At 43.7% G+C, this 19,215-nt stretch overlaps 1 protein-coding gene across 2 annotated transcripts in view; it reads left to right on the forward strand.

Annotated features, from left to right (window-relative positions):
• The window catches only part of TRERF1 (transcriptional regulating factor 1), a 256,257-nt gene that overhangs the window by 121,218 nt on the left and 115,824 nt on the right, over window positions 1–19,215 (forward strand). The gene's annotated exons all lie outside the window — the stretch shown is intronic.

The raw sequence follows: 19,215 nt of genomic DNA on the forward strand, positions 1-19,215 counted from the left end.
TTTGCTGCTACGATCTGACCTAAAGAGGTGTTCTGCCTGGGAAAAAAAATGAAAAGTCAGCAGCTACAAATACTGTAGGCGCTGACTTTTAATATTAGGACACTTACCTTGTCCAGGGAGCCCGCGATGTCGGCACCCCAGACAATTTTTTGTTTGGCTGTCGGGTGCTGCCGCCCCCCATCTCCTTATGGCTTCACGGACGGTTCTCTACTGGGCATGTACGCTGCGCTTTCTAATTGGCCCGGAGGCAGAGGAAGTAGGAGGGGGCTAAACTTCTCCCGAAAGTGGGGACAGGGACCCGTTTCCTCCTTCCACCTGAAAGGTGCCAAATGTGGCACTGGAGGGGGGGGAGCAAATAAGCGGAGGTTCCACATTTGGTGAAACTCCACTTTAATGTTGGAGGGCGGCTATGTTCATTCTCAATGGTCCCACTGATTGTAGGAACTCCTGAGATGCACTATGGGATGTGTAGCGTGCATAGAGCAGTGTGCATGACCACAACTATTGTGCACTGCTTGTACTAAATAGACGTAAGTGAGAAGTGAGGGGGGAAAAGAAGAGGTCCAGGAGCTCATTAAAGATATTATAAAGAGGAAGAAAAGCACAGTATTGTCAACACAGAACTCTGTGCTGTGATTGGCCACAGCCGATCAGCAGGTTTCAGCCATAAATCATTGGCTGAAAAAAAGCACATACAAGCATAAACACACTTTAAGGCTAGGCGCGTTTATGTGCGTTCACGCTATAATACAATCTAATGGCCAGAATAAATGAATAGCCAATAGAATTCATTAATACCAAATGCATGATCGCGCATAAACGCTTGTGAATGCGCAGAAACGTGTCTTTTACCACGTTTTTTCTGCTGATTTTCTCCTATAAGGAAAAAAGGCATAAAAAAAAATAAAAAAACAGTATGCATGTGGCCTATGTGTTCTAGGGAAGCTAGACAGCCTAGGCTGCCCTAACCCTACCTGCAAAGCCAAAATAAAATGCACCACTGTATTTTGTTAAATTTTACAATAAACAATAATTTTATATTATAATTTGTATTTAAATTATATGTAAAAGCTACCAATGGTGATACCACCAGCACACCAGATTAGGATGCATATACAACGCCCATGATGTAATGTATACTTGCTGGGCATGTATGTTCCTGGATCCCATTTCTACGAAGTGAACCTCCTTTTCTAGGAATTGTTCTCCTCTGGGAAATAAGCCACTTCAGAATAAATGAAATAAGTGATTCATTGTCCTATAAACCAACTCATCTGTCTCCTACAGATCCCTCGCTAAGATCGATAAGGCACATTGATCGTGTGCATTAATCTTTTTCTGCCGCGCTGTCACGTCATCTATCTGGGCGCCTTTCCTGCTTTGACGTCTGCGCCCACTGCGTGTCCTGATTTCCCCACTCTCGTGAAATGCATAATGCCGGCTATACAGAAACCTTGTCATATTCATTTTCCGATGTGCCGTTTAGCCAGCCATCCATAGATAGTATGATGTTACATTTCTCAGCCCATTACCTAATTAGACAACGGAGAGCTGATGTTATGGATGAACCAGCCATGTGAAATTTTATCCTGCGACGTATTAAATGGAATGATCCCCGAGTATAGCTTGAAAACATGACTTGTTTGGACCTGTGATGTTGGAAGCGGCCCTTTGGATAACTACTAGTTTTGTATTGCATTTCCTCTATCTTTTTATTATTATTATTATACAGGATTTATATAGCTCCAACAGTTTGTGCAGCACTTTACAACACGAGGGCAGACAGTATAGTTATAATACAATTCAATACAGGAGGAATCAGAGGGCCCTGCTCGTTGGAACTTACAATCTAGAAGGGAGGGTCAAGTGGAAACAAAAAGGTAATAACTGTGGGGGATGAGCTGATGGAGAACATGAAAATACAGTTGTTAGGTGGGGGTTGGATAAGCTTCTCTGGAGAGAAGGGTTTTCAAGGATCATCTAAAAGCAAGCAGAGTAGGAGATAGTCGGACAGATTGGGGTAACGAGTTCCATAGGATTGGAGAGGCTCTGGAAAAGTCCTGGAGGTGAGCATGGGAGGAGCGGACAAATGAACTAGAGAGCAGAAGGTCTTCAGAGAAACTAAGAGAACGATTAGGTATTTTTAGTATTGGTTTAACTCCAAAAAGAAAGCTACAGTTAGATTTGAAATTAAAGTTTTATTAAAGGAGAAGTACAGCCAAAGCTCGTTTCACTTTACTTCTCCTGTGGATCACAGGAGAGCAGTTTCCTCTGCACTCCTGTGGCCTCACTGAAGCCTGCTGTCGGCTAACATCTCAGAGCCAGTCCAGGCTCCGACAAGAACGCAACAATAAGGTCAGGATCAACCCACATGCCTGGACCGACACCGGGCTCAGCCTCTCAGCGGGCTGTGAGAGCCTGAGCCGGTCGCTCCCACCCCTCCACAGCCCAGAGCTCCAGTGAGCGGGGGGGGGGGGGGGCAGTGTAGAGAGCAGGTGACTGACAGTCACCAGCTCTCTGCTCAGGCAGCTCTGAGAACTGAGCGATCGGCGGTGTTTGAGCGCTCGGCTCTCTGTGTTAGAGCCGACGGGTGACAGATGCAGCATCAGACCGATGATGCATCCAGCTCGGTAAGTATGATAAAAAAAAATCCCATACTTCTCTTTTAAACCCTCAGTGTTTTTTGTCTTAACACACTGAGCATAATAAAAGAGAAAAAATATTCCCCAGTATACTATTTGGTAAAATTCTTACCCCAGCACTTGCAATTTATAACAATTAATGCTGGTGACTCTGTTCTCTTAGTGCTGCTTTCCTGAACTTCCGGTCTTCACAGGAAAGAGTTAACAGTGGACAGTGCAGCCTCCAGTCAGTTTGTTAGCTTGGAGAAGGGAGGGATGAGCATTGGATCACTTTACCATCATCAGCTTTGGGGCTAAGTGTTTCTATTGATGCACATAGTGTGGGCACATGCAGTTCTGCTCCCTGCATGCAAGGGTGGCTCCATAAGACAATGCAAGAAAAAGGAGCCACCCTGAAACAGGAAACCTGGTGCAGCGGTCATGGCATCAGGAAACCTGGTGCAGCGGTCATGGCATCAGGAAACCTGGTGCAGCGGTCATGGCATCAGGAAACCTGGTGAAGCGGTCATGGTACCAGCTTTAACTGGAATACTAAAATATAGGCAAGGATGAAAAGATAAAGAAGCTGCATACTCAGTAAGTGATTAAATCAGCTGCTGAAATGGCCTAAAAACCTGAGCATTTAATATCACTTTAAGACAGAGCTCCAGGCAGATAAAAAAACAATTTACCATAGGTAGGTATTCATTTCAAAATCCAAAAAATAGGTCAGGATATCTGAGAGCCCTCCCTTTTGGTGAGGGTGATATCCCTGAGCCTTCTAGAAGGATCCTGGGAAAGCCATAGGATCCAAAATATGGCAAGACTGTGCTGCAGTGTCTTATCGCTGGATCCCGTGGTAAGGTCCGGTGATATAACCAGCCCCTGCAGGAATGACCGGAAGTTGGCATGTTGGGTATTCTTTTCATTTTTAGGATTACATTTAGTCATTTTGTTAATCGGGGGTGGAAGACTGATTATAACATATTGTATATTGGGTAACATGTAGTCTTTTGTCCAGCTATCAGAGAGAGCACTCAGCTCCCTTTCAGTGTCATATCACTGCCATTGTGTCAAGCTAATTGTTTATATAATTTAATGAGCCATTATAGCATAAACTCATCCCTTATCATCTGGTTTAGGGAGGATTTAGATGGATAAAAGAAGTCTCAACGCAAACATCGTCAGTTGTACTGTCTTTTTAGCTAACCAATGATGCTTTGGGAATTCTTTGTCATTATTCTATTTTGATGTAAATCTATTATAAACCCCTTCCCAGTAGAAGTCAGATTGGCTGGGGCAGACCTAGGAGCCAATCAGATTTTTCTACAATGCAGTCAGTTGCTGTCAGTCTGACACAGGTAATATTCTAACAGGGGGGGGGGGATTTTGACTGACCACTGTGCTGCTGTTCTTTCTCTGTCCAGTCATGTCATTAAGCTGGGACTTTGTTCTTGACCAAGCTGTATTGTTGCTGCAATGGAGACTCGGAACTTGGCTGTGCTGTCTGGCAGGTGGACTTGAATAATAAGACTGACTGAACAGAATTACAAATCCATTGATAGGTTAAAATGTTTCTGTATATATGCATATCTTTTTAACAAATACAGACTCCCAATGCATTGGCCATTATTGTCCAATATGTCCATCACCAGACTGTCATTCGGCATTATCATCACCAGTCCTATTTGGTGTCAGTGTGACTTCAAAATACGTCAACAGCTTTGCTTTACTATATTTTTATATAAAAATGGCGTCACCAATACAAAAGTGACATTTTTAGCTGTTGTTTTTGTGCTGTCAAAACATGGAAGGGGGGTACAGATAATTCAATTTTTACTTGCATGCCATCTGACACATTTCTCAACTTTGATTTTAGGTTCATTATGCAGAGAATCCTATTTTAATTTTTCCTAATCATTCAGAGAGCCAGTCCCCATCCTCTCATCATTTGGTTCCCCGGCCACCAAGGAGTATGGATACCCTCAGTTAAGAGACCCTGCTCTACATTGTGAATTATCTTCGACCCACCTCTTAGCATACATAGACATTTCAGACAATTGTGTGCTCCCAACCTTGTGGCAACAGTTTGGGAGAGGATCTTATCTGTTTTAGAATGACTGTTCCCCTGTGAACAAAGACAGCTCCATAGAGACATGGTTTTACAAGTTTGATGCAGAGGAACTCGAGTGGCCACCACAGAGCCCTGACCTCCCTCAACATCAGTACCTAACCTCACAAATGTGCTTTTGGCTGAACTTCCTCCACAGAAGAGGAGATGCTGGTATAGTCATAAAGGGAGGCCAATTCCACTTTAATGGCCATGGTTATGGAATGGGATGTCCAAGAAGCTCATATTAGTGTGTTGATCAGGTGTCCACAAATGTTTGGCCTTATAGTGTACAGCAGGGGCTTCCAACCTTTTGACCTTCCTGTGCCACATTGGAAGAAGAGGAATTGTCTAGGGCCTCACATAAAATACACGAACAATAAGGATAGCTGATGAGCAAAAAAAAAAAAAAGTCACTGATATAGGTAATTTACCTATTCAAGTAATATATCCTAATTTTTTTGTAATATTTTTTTATTATAAACGTAAAAGAGCGACATAAACCTAGTGCAATATTTGACACTGTTTTTGATAAACAAACACATCAATGTCTGGTAGAGCTGCACGATTCTGGCTAAAATGAGAATCACGATTTTTTTGCTTAGAGGATAGATCACGATTCTCTCACGATTCTCGCGGCGTAACATCATCTTTTACATTAAAACAAAAAAAATTGTGCTAACTTTACTGTTTCGTTTTTTTTTTATTTATTGAAGTGTATTTTTTACCAAAAAATTGCATTTGAAAGACCGCTGGGCAAATAAAGTGTGACATAAAATATTGCAGCAATTGCCATTTTATTCCCTAGAGTCTCTGCTAAAAAAAAAAAAAAAAAATTATAATATATATATATATATATATATATAATGTTTGGGGTGCCAAGTAATTTTTTTTAGCAAAAAATATTGATTTTAACTTAAGAAGTGTCAGAAAAAGATTTAGATTTTAAGTGGTTAAACTTCCTGCATTACGGGTTGTTTAAAGCTTGGCAGATTGCCCAGGTTATTTGTTTACACAGAGAAGTTTATCCCTTTGATCTAAGAAGGAAGTTAGATACAATGTTTCAAGTTCTAAACTTGGCAGACTGCCCAGATGTTTTCTTTTGACAGCTGAGTGAGCAGATAATCTCTCAACTTGTTTATATGAAAGAATCGACAAACTCAGCAGGAGAGATCGTCGGGGGAGGTGAATCGAGATCACGATTTTTTAACGATTAATTGTTCAGCTCTAATGTCTGGTTGGATGGATGAAGTAGGTGTTCTCCATGAATTCTCAAGGTGCTCATCAGATATTTTGGTTCTAATTTTGCCCTTCGTGTGCTTCATCCCTGAAAATAGTTGCTCACAAATGTGCTTCCTATTGATGACATGAATAAGGCGTGATTATGAAGAGTGGGAGATTTTTCTTTGGAAAAATAAAACTCATAAAAATCCAACAAAGGGTATCGTGGATAAACCACCATACTCTTTTGCGCTAATAAGCGCCCATTTCGTCTAATGGTATAATGCATCTTACCTATCACTCTATTTCACGCATAGTTTCACTCTCTACCTGTTCTGAGACATACAATAAATAGCAGCTAGACTTAAAATCAGTTTACTGTATCAGATCAGGCAGCAATTGCGATTGGTTGCCAGCGGTTACAGCATATCATTACTGCTTACTGACTGGTTGCTAGAGGTTACAGCACACATTACAGCTCACTGATTAGTTGCTAGAGGTTACAGCTAATTATTTATGCTTGTTAATTGGTTGCTAGAGCTTACTGTACAGTAATACTGCTCACTGATTGGTTGCTAGAAGTTACAGCACATCATCTCCTCACTGCAGGGGGCATGATATACATATGAACGCCACCTTTATTTCCAGATCAATGCCACTGGCCGTAGCTATTTAGTTATGAATGCCGCCGCTATTTACATATGAATGCCGGTTATTTACATGTAAACACAGCGTCTGCAGGTGAGTCATCTGTACACAACAATAGGGCAGAGCTGGGCAGCATTAGTACCAGCACTTCACACTGAGATATCGGGACACAGCACAGGACTAAAACTTCAAGGGACAAGGGAATTTAAACTGGGATAGTTGGCAAGTATGAGGCAGCTGCTTTGGGCCCCACAACAATGACAGGGCCCAGGGCAGCTGCCCCTTTTGCCCTGCCTTAAAGACGGCCCTGTGACCACAGCTTTCATCCTCATCTCAGCACGACTGCCTCCACCGAGCACTGCACTGGGTGTTTTATTCAAAAACAACAAAAGCAATGACAAACAGGAATTGATCGCCCTAACAGCCAATCGCTTCCTCCATGGGAAATGACCTTGCAGGATATGACCTCACAGGATATGAATGTCAACACAGGAAATCCTTCCAACAGGATGAGTTTATACAAAATAATGCCTAGGGGAATTTTATGGGCGTGTCTGGGCAGGGACAGTGTGTATGTTTTACCTAGAAGCCATGTTCTTCAACTAAACAAGGAAGCCGCATGGCTAACAAACATGAACTGTTTTTCCTGAATCCTTATTCTACTTTGTTCAGAGAACAAAGCATACCTGGACTATACTACCGTCCAGTATGGATGGGAGATTATCTGCAGGTGTACGCCACGGTCACCCCTAAATACCGTATTTTCCGGCGTATAAGACGACCTTTTACACTTAAAAAAACTGGCCAAAAAGCAGGGGTCGTCTTATACGCCGGGTCAGCCCCTCGGATGTCTACTGGGTGTTCGGTAATACTGTATGTAGCTTCGGCTACATACAGTATATACCGCTGAGCCAATCCCGGTGAGCGATGTATTCAAATGAATACAGAGCCTGCTCGGATTGGAGTAACAACCTCTGCCAATCCGAGCAGGCTACATAGAGTAGCCTGCTCGGATTGGCTTTGAGAGTCAGAGAGGCGCGGGCTGATGATGTTACATCCTCTGCCAATCCAAGCAGGCTTTGTATTCATTAATAGAATACATCGCTCGCCATGATTGGCTCCAGCAAGCAGGAAGAAGGATATGGCTCCAGCTCCAGCAAGAAGGAAGAAATATGAAGCGTCGGAAGCCTCGGAAGGGGGGTCGTCTTATACGGTAAGTACAAGCAAAAACACTTAGGGGGTCATCTTATACGCCCGGTCGCCTTATACATTGAGAAATACGGTATGTTGATCAGGCACACAGAGGTGACACGAGCGCACATCCGCTAAACCGATAATGTCTTTGCAGAGCGAACACATCCCCCCAGACGATCGTTCTGTGCATCGGTGCTGGTGGACATATCCCCCACTCTGTACTTCTCTACATCCCCAAGGAGCTTTTCACTACCAAATGGATCTCAACCAGCGTCAGTCTGCCCCAATCAGCTCTTTAGAACGGGTTGCGGGAGAACTAACACTGGGAGACACTACGACAATACATATTAAATACATCTTCATAAAATTTCCACAACAAGGGACACTGTCAAATTTTTCTTTGACCACATGTGCTCGCTAAATGCAAACACATTTTTCCGAAAAATTAAATGGAAAAAAAATCAACATTTTTAGGTAACTTTTCGATTTTGTGTTGGTCGTATTCATAGCTGTCTTGGGCCACAGGTTGGATGCCCCTGGTGTACATTATACAGTATGTATGTATTGTATATTATTTAGATCTTATTCTGTGCATGTACGAACTGGGTTTTCTTACTTTCTTACTTATATTTTTATTCTGGCATTCTGATTGAATTGAATTTATAAATGTTTGTGCTTCTTAATTGCACACTCAAAGTAAGACCACATGAACTTTGGTCTCAACGGTAATTGTGAGCATGTTTTATTTTTGGTAGAACATATATTTACAAAGATGTATTATGCTCAAGAAAGAAAAAATGTACACACCCTGCAAATGGCATTGACGTTCCCACTTTCAAATATAGTAATGTAAATTGCTGCACCTATGGGTAAAATCACCTATTGACATCTATGGCCAAAAAAACAACACCTCTGCCGCCAGGGGATCAGCTTGCATCCACACTCCCTCCTTACTTCCAACTCACCAGCTTATTTGCTCAGCTTTACATTGAGACAAATGCGCCGATAGAGTCCACGTTTCATGATGTGGCAGTATTGGCCATGGCATCCAATCATCAGCAACACATGTGCATAGATGTGCGTTTTAAGGGGAATTTTACAAGTGTTGCGTTAGACAGCCCATTCAATTGGAAGAATTGCCCAGCACACAGAGATCAAACTAAAGAAGCACATGTACCTCTTATTAAAACGCATTACATGGAAGTAAGTTATGTTTTGTGGTGCACTAAAACACACATGCATTAGCAAAGTGCATTGGGCCGCCATTAAAGTGTCACTAAACCCACATCATAAAAAAATATCAATAAATGCTGTATTACATGCTGGTCATACTCACTCAGTCACTATGAGATTAGTTTTCTGTATTATGTAAAATACCTGGTTGATCCTGGTGCGCTCTATCTCCACCTTCTGTTCATGTCCCCAATTCAACTAAGGATTTTGCAGCTGCGGTGGCAGCTCTGCACATGCTCAGTTTTAAGTAAGTTTCTGTGCTGAGCTTTTCCTCCCTATCACATCTGAGCAGCCCATGTGACTATAGAGTCACACATGTGGGCATATACACAGTGGTAAATGACAGCCCACTCCCTTCTCCTCCATGCCCACTAACCAGCTAAACAGAATGAGGGCAGTAAATTACGTGTAGATTGATGGAGGCTTCACCTTCCTCATATTTTAAGATACAGGCTGGAGGGGCGTGACACAGCCTATGACTGGAAATCCGCCCACACCATGTTATTGCCAAAAAAGATTTAGATAAAGATTTGATTTCAAATATATATATTTGTATAACAATTTAAAACAGTTTATTGATATTAATTATTTATTTTTACTCTGTATTCCAAAGGCTGTTTTTTTTATTTTGAACATGTGACCTGGAGCAGCAGTCATGTTGGAACAGGAAGGATCCATCCCCAAACTTTTCCCACAGAGTTGGGAGCATGAAATTGTCCAAAATTTCTTGGTATGTTCACACCTTAGGAGTCCTTTCACTGGAACTAAGGAGCCAAGCCCAACCCCTGAAAAACAACCCCACACCATAATCCCCCCTCCACCAAATGATTTGGACCAGTGCACGAAGCAAAGCCCTGACCTCAAACCTATAGAACACCTTTGGGATGAATTAGAGCGGAAACTGTGAGCCAGGCCTTCTCATCCAACATCAGTGCCTGACCTCACAAATGCGCTTCTGGAAGAATGATCAAACGTTCCCATAGACACACTCCTAAACCTTGTGGACAGCCTTCCCAGAAGAGTTGAAGCTGTTATAGCTGCAAAGGGTGGGCCAACTCAATATTGAACCCTATGGACTAAGACTGGGATTGGACCCTACAGACTAAGACTGGGATGCCATTAAAGTTCATGTGCATGTAAAGGCAGGCGTCCCAATACTTTTGGTAATATAGTGTATACAGTGGAACCTCAGATTACGAGCATAATCCGTTCCAGGACTATGCTCCTAATCCAATGTACTTGCAGATCAAAGCGAGTTTTCCCATTGAAGTCAATGGAAACGAAAATAATTTGTTCTGCATTGACTTCAATGGGATGCAATACCGCATGCGGCCAGAGGCGGGGGGGGGGGGGCGCCGGAGAGCCTCGGAAACAGCCGAAAAGGCCAGAGGGACACTTCGGCGGACCTCGGCAAACCTGGGAAAGACTCAGTTCACGAGCCTTTCCGAGGTTTGCTGAGGCCAGCCGAACTGTCCTCTGGCCTTTCCGTGCATTTTCGAACGGCTCTGCTCGGCTCCGTCGCCCCCCCCCCCCCACCTCAGGCCAAAAGCGGCACTGCACACGCTTTTGGCCTGAATCCTGCTAGTTTTGCGAGACAACACTTGCAAATCGAGTTAGGAATTTTAGAAATACAGCTGCATTACTTGCAAACCGAGGTTCCACTCTACTTATATTGTCTATGTGTATATTTACTTCTATGTCCTTAGTTTCTTACTTTGGTATGACAGGCTTTGTGACCATTTTGGTCTTTCATTAATCAGTGATGTTATTTTGGGATAGATATCACCTTTTTCTGTCTGCACTTGGCTGAGCTGCGTCTTGGTATACTGCCATGTTTGGCAAGCTTTGTTTTATTACTACTCAGCTTTAGTAGTTGTTGTAATGTTTATAAAAGTCTAATAAACATATCCCAAAAGTGGAACTTTCGCTCATTTGTCTCCTCTCCCCCTCCAGTGCCACAATTGGCACCTTTCGGGGGGGAGGGGGGGGGGGGCAGGTGTCTTTGACAGGTCTCCTGTTCCCACTTCCGGGAGCCACAGCCGCGGATCTTGACGTCAGGGCTCGGCCCCCACCTCCTCTTCCTGTTGCCGGGCCAGTCGGAGAGAGGGCCTCGCACATGTGCAGTAGGGTTCCCAGCATGAAGCCGTAAGGCTACACTGCCGGGTTCCCTTACCGACAATGGCGGCGGCAGCACCCGACAGCTGATGGAAACATCATCTGCGGCGCCGACATCGCTGGACTCCAGGACAGGTAAGTGTCCGATTATTAAAAGCCAATAGCTGCAGTATGTGTAGCTGCTGGCTTTTAATTTTCTCAGCGGTGGGCGGACCTCCGCTTTAAGGACCAATCCACACTATTACTTTGCGGTAACACCCCAGCACAGACGTGTGAATGGATCGCTAATGATTTTTTCAAAAACATATCCATAGCTGCATTCATTGGTGTGTTTTATGATCTGCCTGGAGTTCAGCTTGAGGCGAGGACTGGCTAAACCTTCGGTTAAAGTAGAAAGGTCCTTTCATTCTGATTATGTAATGGAAAGAATGACACGAATGACTTTGAGGGAAAGGCGGGGCCTGAGCAGCGGAAATTCGAAGAGGAAGTGTCAGAAGTAAATATTTCTGTGGTTTGCAAAAGTAAATATTATCAGCCTCTTCCATGGAATCCATAGGCAGGCCGTGTGAAGGTGTGTGTGTTCTGGAGAAGGCCGTGCTGGAGGAACCTCATGAACTGCCAACACTCTGTGATAGGAGGCTGAACTGCAGCCAGATGGTGGATTGTCTAATGCCAACAAGTCTCACAGTTCTTAGGATTTCGTTTTTTTTATGAAAGGGAATTCCAGCCTATGACATGTTGCTTTAAAAAAAAAAAAAAAATCCTGTCAGTTTTAATACATGACCCTGAGTGATATGACGCAAGGCTTTAACCACTTGAAGACCGGGCTTTTTCCGGCACTTTTTGTTTAAATCTGTATTTTTTGCTAGAAAACTACTTATAACCCCCCCCCCCCAAACATTATACATTTTGTTATTTTTTGCTAGAAAATTTCTTATAACCCCCCCCAAACATTATACATTTTGTTGCAGAGACCCTAGAGAATAAAATGACAATTGTTGCAATTTTTTATGTAGTAAGTGCAGTAATACCTTGGATTGCGAGCATAATTCGTTCCAGAATCCTGCTTGTAATCCAAAGCACTTGTAGATCAAAGCGAATTTCCCCATAAGAAATAATGGAAACTCAGATGATTCCTTCCACAACCATTTATTCATAAATCCTTCAGTTTATAGTCCATATAAAAAGATTATAGCAATGTGACCAGGTTGTGTAACCATAAAATGTTCATCCACAAATGGAAGCCTCCACAAGGGGATTAGAAGCAAAATCCAGCAGGAGCTCCAGAGTATAAAAGAGAAGAGAGGTGCCTCTAAGTGTAGCAATATGTTGCTAAATGTTGTACCTTCATTAAATGTAACTGTATTGCCACACTAATGCCGCGTACAGACAACCGGACTTTCTGTCAGAAAAGGTCCGACGGAACATTCCGATCGTGTGTGGGCTTCATTGGACCTTTCATGTCGAAAAATCTAACGGACCTTAGAAATAGAACATATTTCAAATCTTTCCGACGGACTTGATTCCTATCGAAAAAAAGTTTGTCTGTACGGTAGTCCGACGGACCGAAAACGGCGCAAGGGCAGCTATTGGCTACTGGCTTTTGAACTTCCTTTTCTAGTCCGGTCGTACGTCATCACGTTCGAAAGGATCGGACTTTGGTGGGATTGTGTGTAGGCAAGTCCGTTTCATCGGAAGTCCGTCGAAAAGTCCTTCGGAGCTCAGTCTGACGAGAAGTCCGCTCGTGTGTATGTGACATTAGAGGCGCCTCTCTTCTCTTTTATACTCAGTTGTGACATGACGCTACTTGTATATCAAGACATCGCTTGTATATCAAGTCAAACTTTGTTTAAAACATTTTGCTTGTCTTGCAAAACTCTCTCAAACCAAGTTACTCTCAAACCAAGGTTTTACTGTGTTTCATCATTTATGTGATGCATACAAGCACATTATGCCATTGTCTTACAGGTATTTTTTTGTATTATTATTATTCTGCATCAGGGTAGATTTGATTTACGGTAAATCAAGTCAGTTTGAATCACAATTTAAATCATAATTTAAATCAACTCGATTTAAATCATAATTTTTAAAGAGTAACTGTCATCTCTGCCCCACAGCGGCTCCTCCTCTGACCCGCTGTTGACTCACCGACAGTCCCATTCACTTTAATGGGACGGCTGTCGATGCGGCAGTGACACAACAAGGGGAGGGACGTGGCGGCAGACGGTGAGTGGATGCTCGCTAACAGGCGCTACCATGATGGATCTGAAATGACAGGTGCTCTTTAAATGTAAGGACTTACTCTTGCTCGTAGTTCGAATCTTTAATATTTTCAAATAAAATGAAGGTTTCCTATTTAGAATAATAAGCTGTAAGGTTAGTAACACAGCGATATCCGAACCAATTCAATCATACAGTTTGTAGTGTACATAGATTTGCAAAACGATGGGATAAAGGACTATTCCTGAACTTTGTTTTATCTCGTGGTTACTGTGAATGTGGGGGAATGCATCAACGCAGTGCATGTTATCTCAGCTTGCAGAGCTTGGATTCATTGAATGAGTTTACCAAAAATGTCAATATTGCAGAATATAGAGCCTCATGCTATATAACTAAGCACCATTTCATGCCGAATAAACTAAATTATTAATGCATCCTAAATAGACAACTATCTTTAGATAGACTTTTACTCCAAAAGCATTTTATTAAAATAAATTTGATAAAAATCAAAAAAGTCAATTTAAATAAAAAAAATATGATTTAAAAAAAAAATATGATTTAAAAAAAAAAAAATCATTGATTTATATTCACCATGTTCTGCAGCGGTTTACTACCGCTTTAACCTGTGTAAAAAGATATGTTTACTTACCAACTTTTAATAAACTGCAATCTGGTCATGTGATCCTTCAGTCCCAGCTCCCCTGTGTCAGTGAGTGGCTCCTGCAGAGGAGAGAAGGGAGCATCTGGGCCATGGGAGCCTATGGGTGACATCATGGCTACCAGAATTCAGCGCCATTGTGGAGTCCTCACTTACACAGTGCTATAGGATCACGTGACCGGACTTAAAAATAGGCAAGTACACAGATCTTTTTTTTTATACAGGACAGGTAGGAGGAGGGGGAAGGGAACATTTTTTAAGAGCATTTTTAAATAGGCTTTTCTTCCACTTGAAAGGATAAGTTCACCTTCGGGAACATATAACATGTTGCCACTCCTGCAGCCACTCCCTGATCCCCCCCCCCCCCACCACCCCTCCAAGTCAGCCATGCCGTCTTCTGTCGGAAGATCATGCTGGAAAGCCAGTAGCCGACCAGCTCCCGATCAGTGCTTTCAACCAATGGCCGAGACTGCTGACCGGAGTGTCCTGGCAGGGCGGCCGCCCCCTGTCAGAACACAATAGCTCAGCGGGGGAGATCGCTGTACTATTGTTGGATTGTTAGTACAGCATATCCAACTGGAGCTGACAGTTTTTTTTCATTCAACCCGCTGGGTTGAACGGAAAAAAGGCATAGTGTGCACCAGGCTTTAGTCCAGCGTTTTTTCAAACAGGGTGCCGCGCCACCCTGAGGTTCTTCAAAGAGTCCTGCAGGGGTGCGGCAGCAAAGGGACCAAAACCTCACCTAACTATAGCAGGCATCTGATAAAATCTTTTTCACAGCCAAAAGTTAAAGCACAACTTCACCCTAAAAGGGAAGCTTCGCTTTTCCTCCTCCTCCCCCCTCCTCTCCCATATTTGGAAGGGTTTTTTTTGGGGGGGGTACATGATTTTGACAGGTACCTGCTCCCACTTCCGGTCAGATCTGCGTGGCAATGGGCTGTCCTACCCACAGAAACACAGAGAAAGAAGCCCCCAACCACTTTTATAAAATCGTGCCTCACCAAAAATGCACTGCACTTACCAATGCCTGGGGGGTACCATTATAATGAATGGCACCCCTGATCATCTGCTAAACAGCAGTGCGTTTGTCATCGTGTTGGGAACGTGCGCGATTTTGCGTGTGTGTTGCCTGACACGCAGTAATGTGAGTAAGCCTTATACCGCGTACACACGACCGGACTTTCCAGCAGAAAAGGTCCGACGGAATCATTCCATCAGACATTCCGATCGCGTGTGGGCTTGACTCTTTCTTTCGAAAATTCTGACGGGCCTAGAAATAGGAAATCTTTCCAACGGAATCAATGCCTATTGGGAAAACCGTTCGTCTGTATGATATTCCGACGGACCAAAAACGACGCAATGCAGCTATTGGATACTGGCTATAGAACTTCCTTTTTCTAGTCCCGTCGTAAGTCATCGCGTTCTAAACGATCGGACTTTGGTGTGATCGTGTGTAGGCAAGTCCATTTCAGCGGAACTCCATCGAAAAAACCGTCAGAGTTCAAAACGGTCGTGTGTACGCGGCATTAGAATGGGGTGCCTCGAGACAGAAAATAATTTTTAGGAGTGCCCTGACTTGAAAAACACTGCTTTAGACTGCGCTAATATGATGTTAATTTAGAATCAGTTGCAACCGATTGACTACCTTAAATGTTGTATACTTGCAGTACTTAGTAATTCACAACGGTGTGTTGTGGAGTATTGTGGTGTCCATTCCTTGAATACATAAAGTTTTCCCTCTTTCTCATCTCAGAAAGTTGGGAGGTATGTACAGTTGGGCAACATTTCTGCAATATTCCTGGACATAGAAGACCATGAATGCTATTTGAATTCTATCTCTATTTTCAGAACCTATAGGGTTTTGGGGGAACTCAGTGAAGCTTGTAGTTTACGTTTAGTTGATATGTAAGAAAATGTGAAAGCTTGGCCACATGGGGCAGGAAATGGGAGCATAACCACAGCAGCTAGAGGGTTAAAGGGAAACCCCCACGCCCACATATGAAAGACACCCTGTAGTTCTCTTCTGTCTCTCTTCAAAGTCTTGAGGTTAAATATGTTTCGCGTCTTTAAGTCACATGATAGGAAATAGCTAACTCTACCTGGAAAGGAAGTAAAGAATAAATAGAAGTTACCGACATAGAGATGAACTTGTGATCTTTATAGAGTAATAAAAGAGAAGGTGATAAACATGATACTTTGTTCAGATGTTTTGTTTTTGTATATACTATATAATACTATGAAAGCTTTAAAGTGGTTGTAAACCCTTTTAAAAAATTCCAAAAAAAAAACCCTGCAAGACAAAGGTATAATGAGCTTAGTATGCATAGCATACTAGCTCATTATGAATTACTTACCTGAGATCGAACCCCCCGCATCGGTCCTCGTTCACTGCTCTGGCGGTTGACATCTCTCTGGGAGGGTTCCTTCTGGGGATCGCAGCTCCGAGGCTGTGATTGGCCGGGAGCCGCCGGTAACGGCACAGTATAACTAAAGCAGCGGTACGTGCCGCTGCTTCAGTTTGCTCAAAGTGATTGTAAACCCCTTACAACCACTTTAACCTACAGGTAAGCCTAGATTAAGGCTTACCTGTAGGTACTTGAAATATCTCCCAGACCTGCACGGTCTAGGAGATATTTGCAAATCGCGATTTCTTCTGTGCATGCGCCGGAGTTAGAAAGGGCACGCTGTGCCGTTTCTAGCTCGGGTCATGCCTTCAAAGGCGGCTCCTGCGCGCATGCACGGGAGTGACGTCGTGCGACGTCACGCGACTCCGGCCAGTCACAAAGTCAAGAGGGGTGAAGAATCGATGCTCGCTGCTAGCGAGGAAGATGGGGACATCGCGGGCTTCTCCTGCAGGTAATTGTCACATAATGGGCTACTATGCGATGCATAGTAGCCCATTATGCTTTACCTTTGCAGGGAAACAAAGAGGAAGCAACACCCATCAGGGTTCGATGACGTCGGCACATGCAAATACAGGGATAGCTCCTAAATCATGTAGGTTTAGGAGATATCCAGTGTAGCTACTAGTAAGCCTTATTATAGGCTTGCCTGTAGTATAAAGTGGTTGTAAAGGGTTTACAACCACTTTAACGCAGCAATAATTTTTATTAAGGCGAAGGTACTTATAGGTTTTGCTTTGTCTATTCAGGGAGAGTGACAGGTTCTGTTGGAGGAGCAATCCCTCCCTCCACACACCTGCATTTACCAACCATTCCTCCTGGAGTCCAAACCCTGTGTAAGCTCTTTGTCAGGTGGTGTCAGAGCTTCCACAGGCTTAATGTGTTCCTCCCTACCATCATGTGCAGGGCTGCTGTTAGAACTCATGGGGCCCTGTACAGCCTTCCTGACAGAGCCCCCCCGATGTGCAGTGGAACAGCGGCACTGACGTTGTCCACTATGCCTCGAAAATGAAAAAGATGTCCCTTCTCTGCTCCCACTTCCTTGGTCCCCCTGTTGACGTGATGGGGCCCAGGGAAATGTAACTTAAGCCCTGGTAAACAAGTAGGAGTGGGGGTGTGGTCTAGTAAAATCAATTTATTAATCTGAGCAGAAATGAACAATAAAGCTGCCCCGGGCCCCTCTGTTTAGCTGATGAGGCCTGGGTCCATTACCACAGGACTAGTTGTATTGCCTTATCAATGGCCCTGCTCATGTGACACTGTTTGATCCTGGTAAATGGCTTCTCAGAGCCCCGGAATGTTTGCAAATATCTTCTGGGTTCAATTGACCACATCACACAGTGCAACCAGGGCAACTAGTTGAAAGGTGCATGACCAGGGCTGGTGCAAGGATTTTTGACACCCTAGGCGAAGCCTCATTTTCCTGCACCCCCTTGGCTCCACCCCTGACTCCACCCCCTTTGCCCTGCCCATGTATACCCCACCATTTTAATGAAGCACCCATCAAATGCAGCCTCACCAGCGCCTATTAAATGCAGCCTACCAGCGCCCATTAATGCAGCCTATCTGCGCCCATCAATGCAGCCTACCAGCGCCCATTAATGCAGCCTATCTGCGCCCATCAATGCAGCCTACCAGCGCCCATCAATGAATGTTTGCTTGCTTCCATTCATTCGGGAGTTGAATAAGGCTGCTGCGCCTCTGACACCTTGGGGTTGATTTACCAAAACTGGAGCGTGCAAAATCTGGTGCAGCTGTGCATGGTAGTCAATCAGCTTCTAATTTAAGCTTGTTCAATTAAGCTTTAACAATAAAACCTGGAGGCTGATTGGTTTCTATGCAGAGCTGCACCAGATTTTTCACTCTCCAGTTTTAGTAAATCAATCTCTATGTGCGAACGGAGCGGCGGCTGCCTGCTGATGCTGAGACTTAACCGCTTGCTGCAGAGAGAAGGGAGTATGAACACCAGTGGCCGGGCGCCCTAGGCAGCAGTGCGCCCGAGGTGGCTACCTAGTTTGCCTAGTGGTAGCACTGACCCTGGGTGCATCATTACTGGGGTGCAATGTTCTTGTATTGTCTGAAAAAAAGCAAACTTTGCTAAGGACTTTTGGGAATCAGCAGGGACACTTTGAAGCTAGCAGTGTGGTCTGCAGGCACTTGAGGCTGCCTATTCTTTGCTATGTAATATTGTTATTATGTTTCATGCACAGATCTGAAGGTGCTTTTCTACTGGTTGTCTACTGGAGATTTAAAAAAAAAACCTGACAGAGGTTGTAACCCTTCCCTGAGTGAAAGTATGTAGTGGAGAAGAAGTTAGAATCTCTGTCAGGATTTTCTTATTGCTGTGCTCCCATTGGGTAGTATCAGTTTCAGTGACCCCCAGTGTATTGCTGTGAGCTGAAGTCCCTGTTTCCCCTCTTTGCACTGCATTTCCTAATTCTATGTAGAATTCACTCACAGGAAGCAAGTTATACTATCATCAGGCTCTTGTGGATTTTCCAAAAGAATATATGAAGAATCTACTCCAGAGAGTAGAAACAGGAGGTTCAGTTCACAGAAATGCCCAGGGTGTCATCAAGACAGGAAGTGAGAAGGATCAACCCAACATGGATACAAACACCTGTAAAAACCCAACTGATGGTCCACGAGAAAATGTTGGTGGTCCCCAGGGGTTCTGCCGCAAATCAACATTGTGACAGATGTATACCGCCCAATTTTGTTTCTAGTGTTGTTCTCAGTGTTCACTGACAGTCAATACTGTCAGCGCGCATTGATACCCGATGCCTCCTCTGT

Source organism: Aquarana catesbeiana, linkage group LG04 (genome assembly GCF_042186555.1).
Source record: "Aquarana catesbeiana isolate 2022-GZ linkage group LG04, ASM4218655v1, whole genome shotgun sequence".
NCBI lineage: Eukaryota > Metazoa > Chordata > Amphibia > Anura > Ranidae > Aquarana > Aquarana catesbeiana.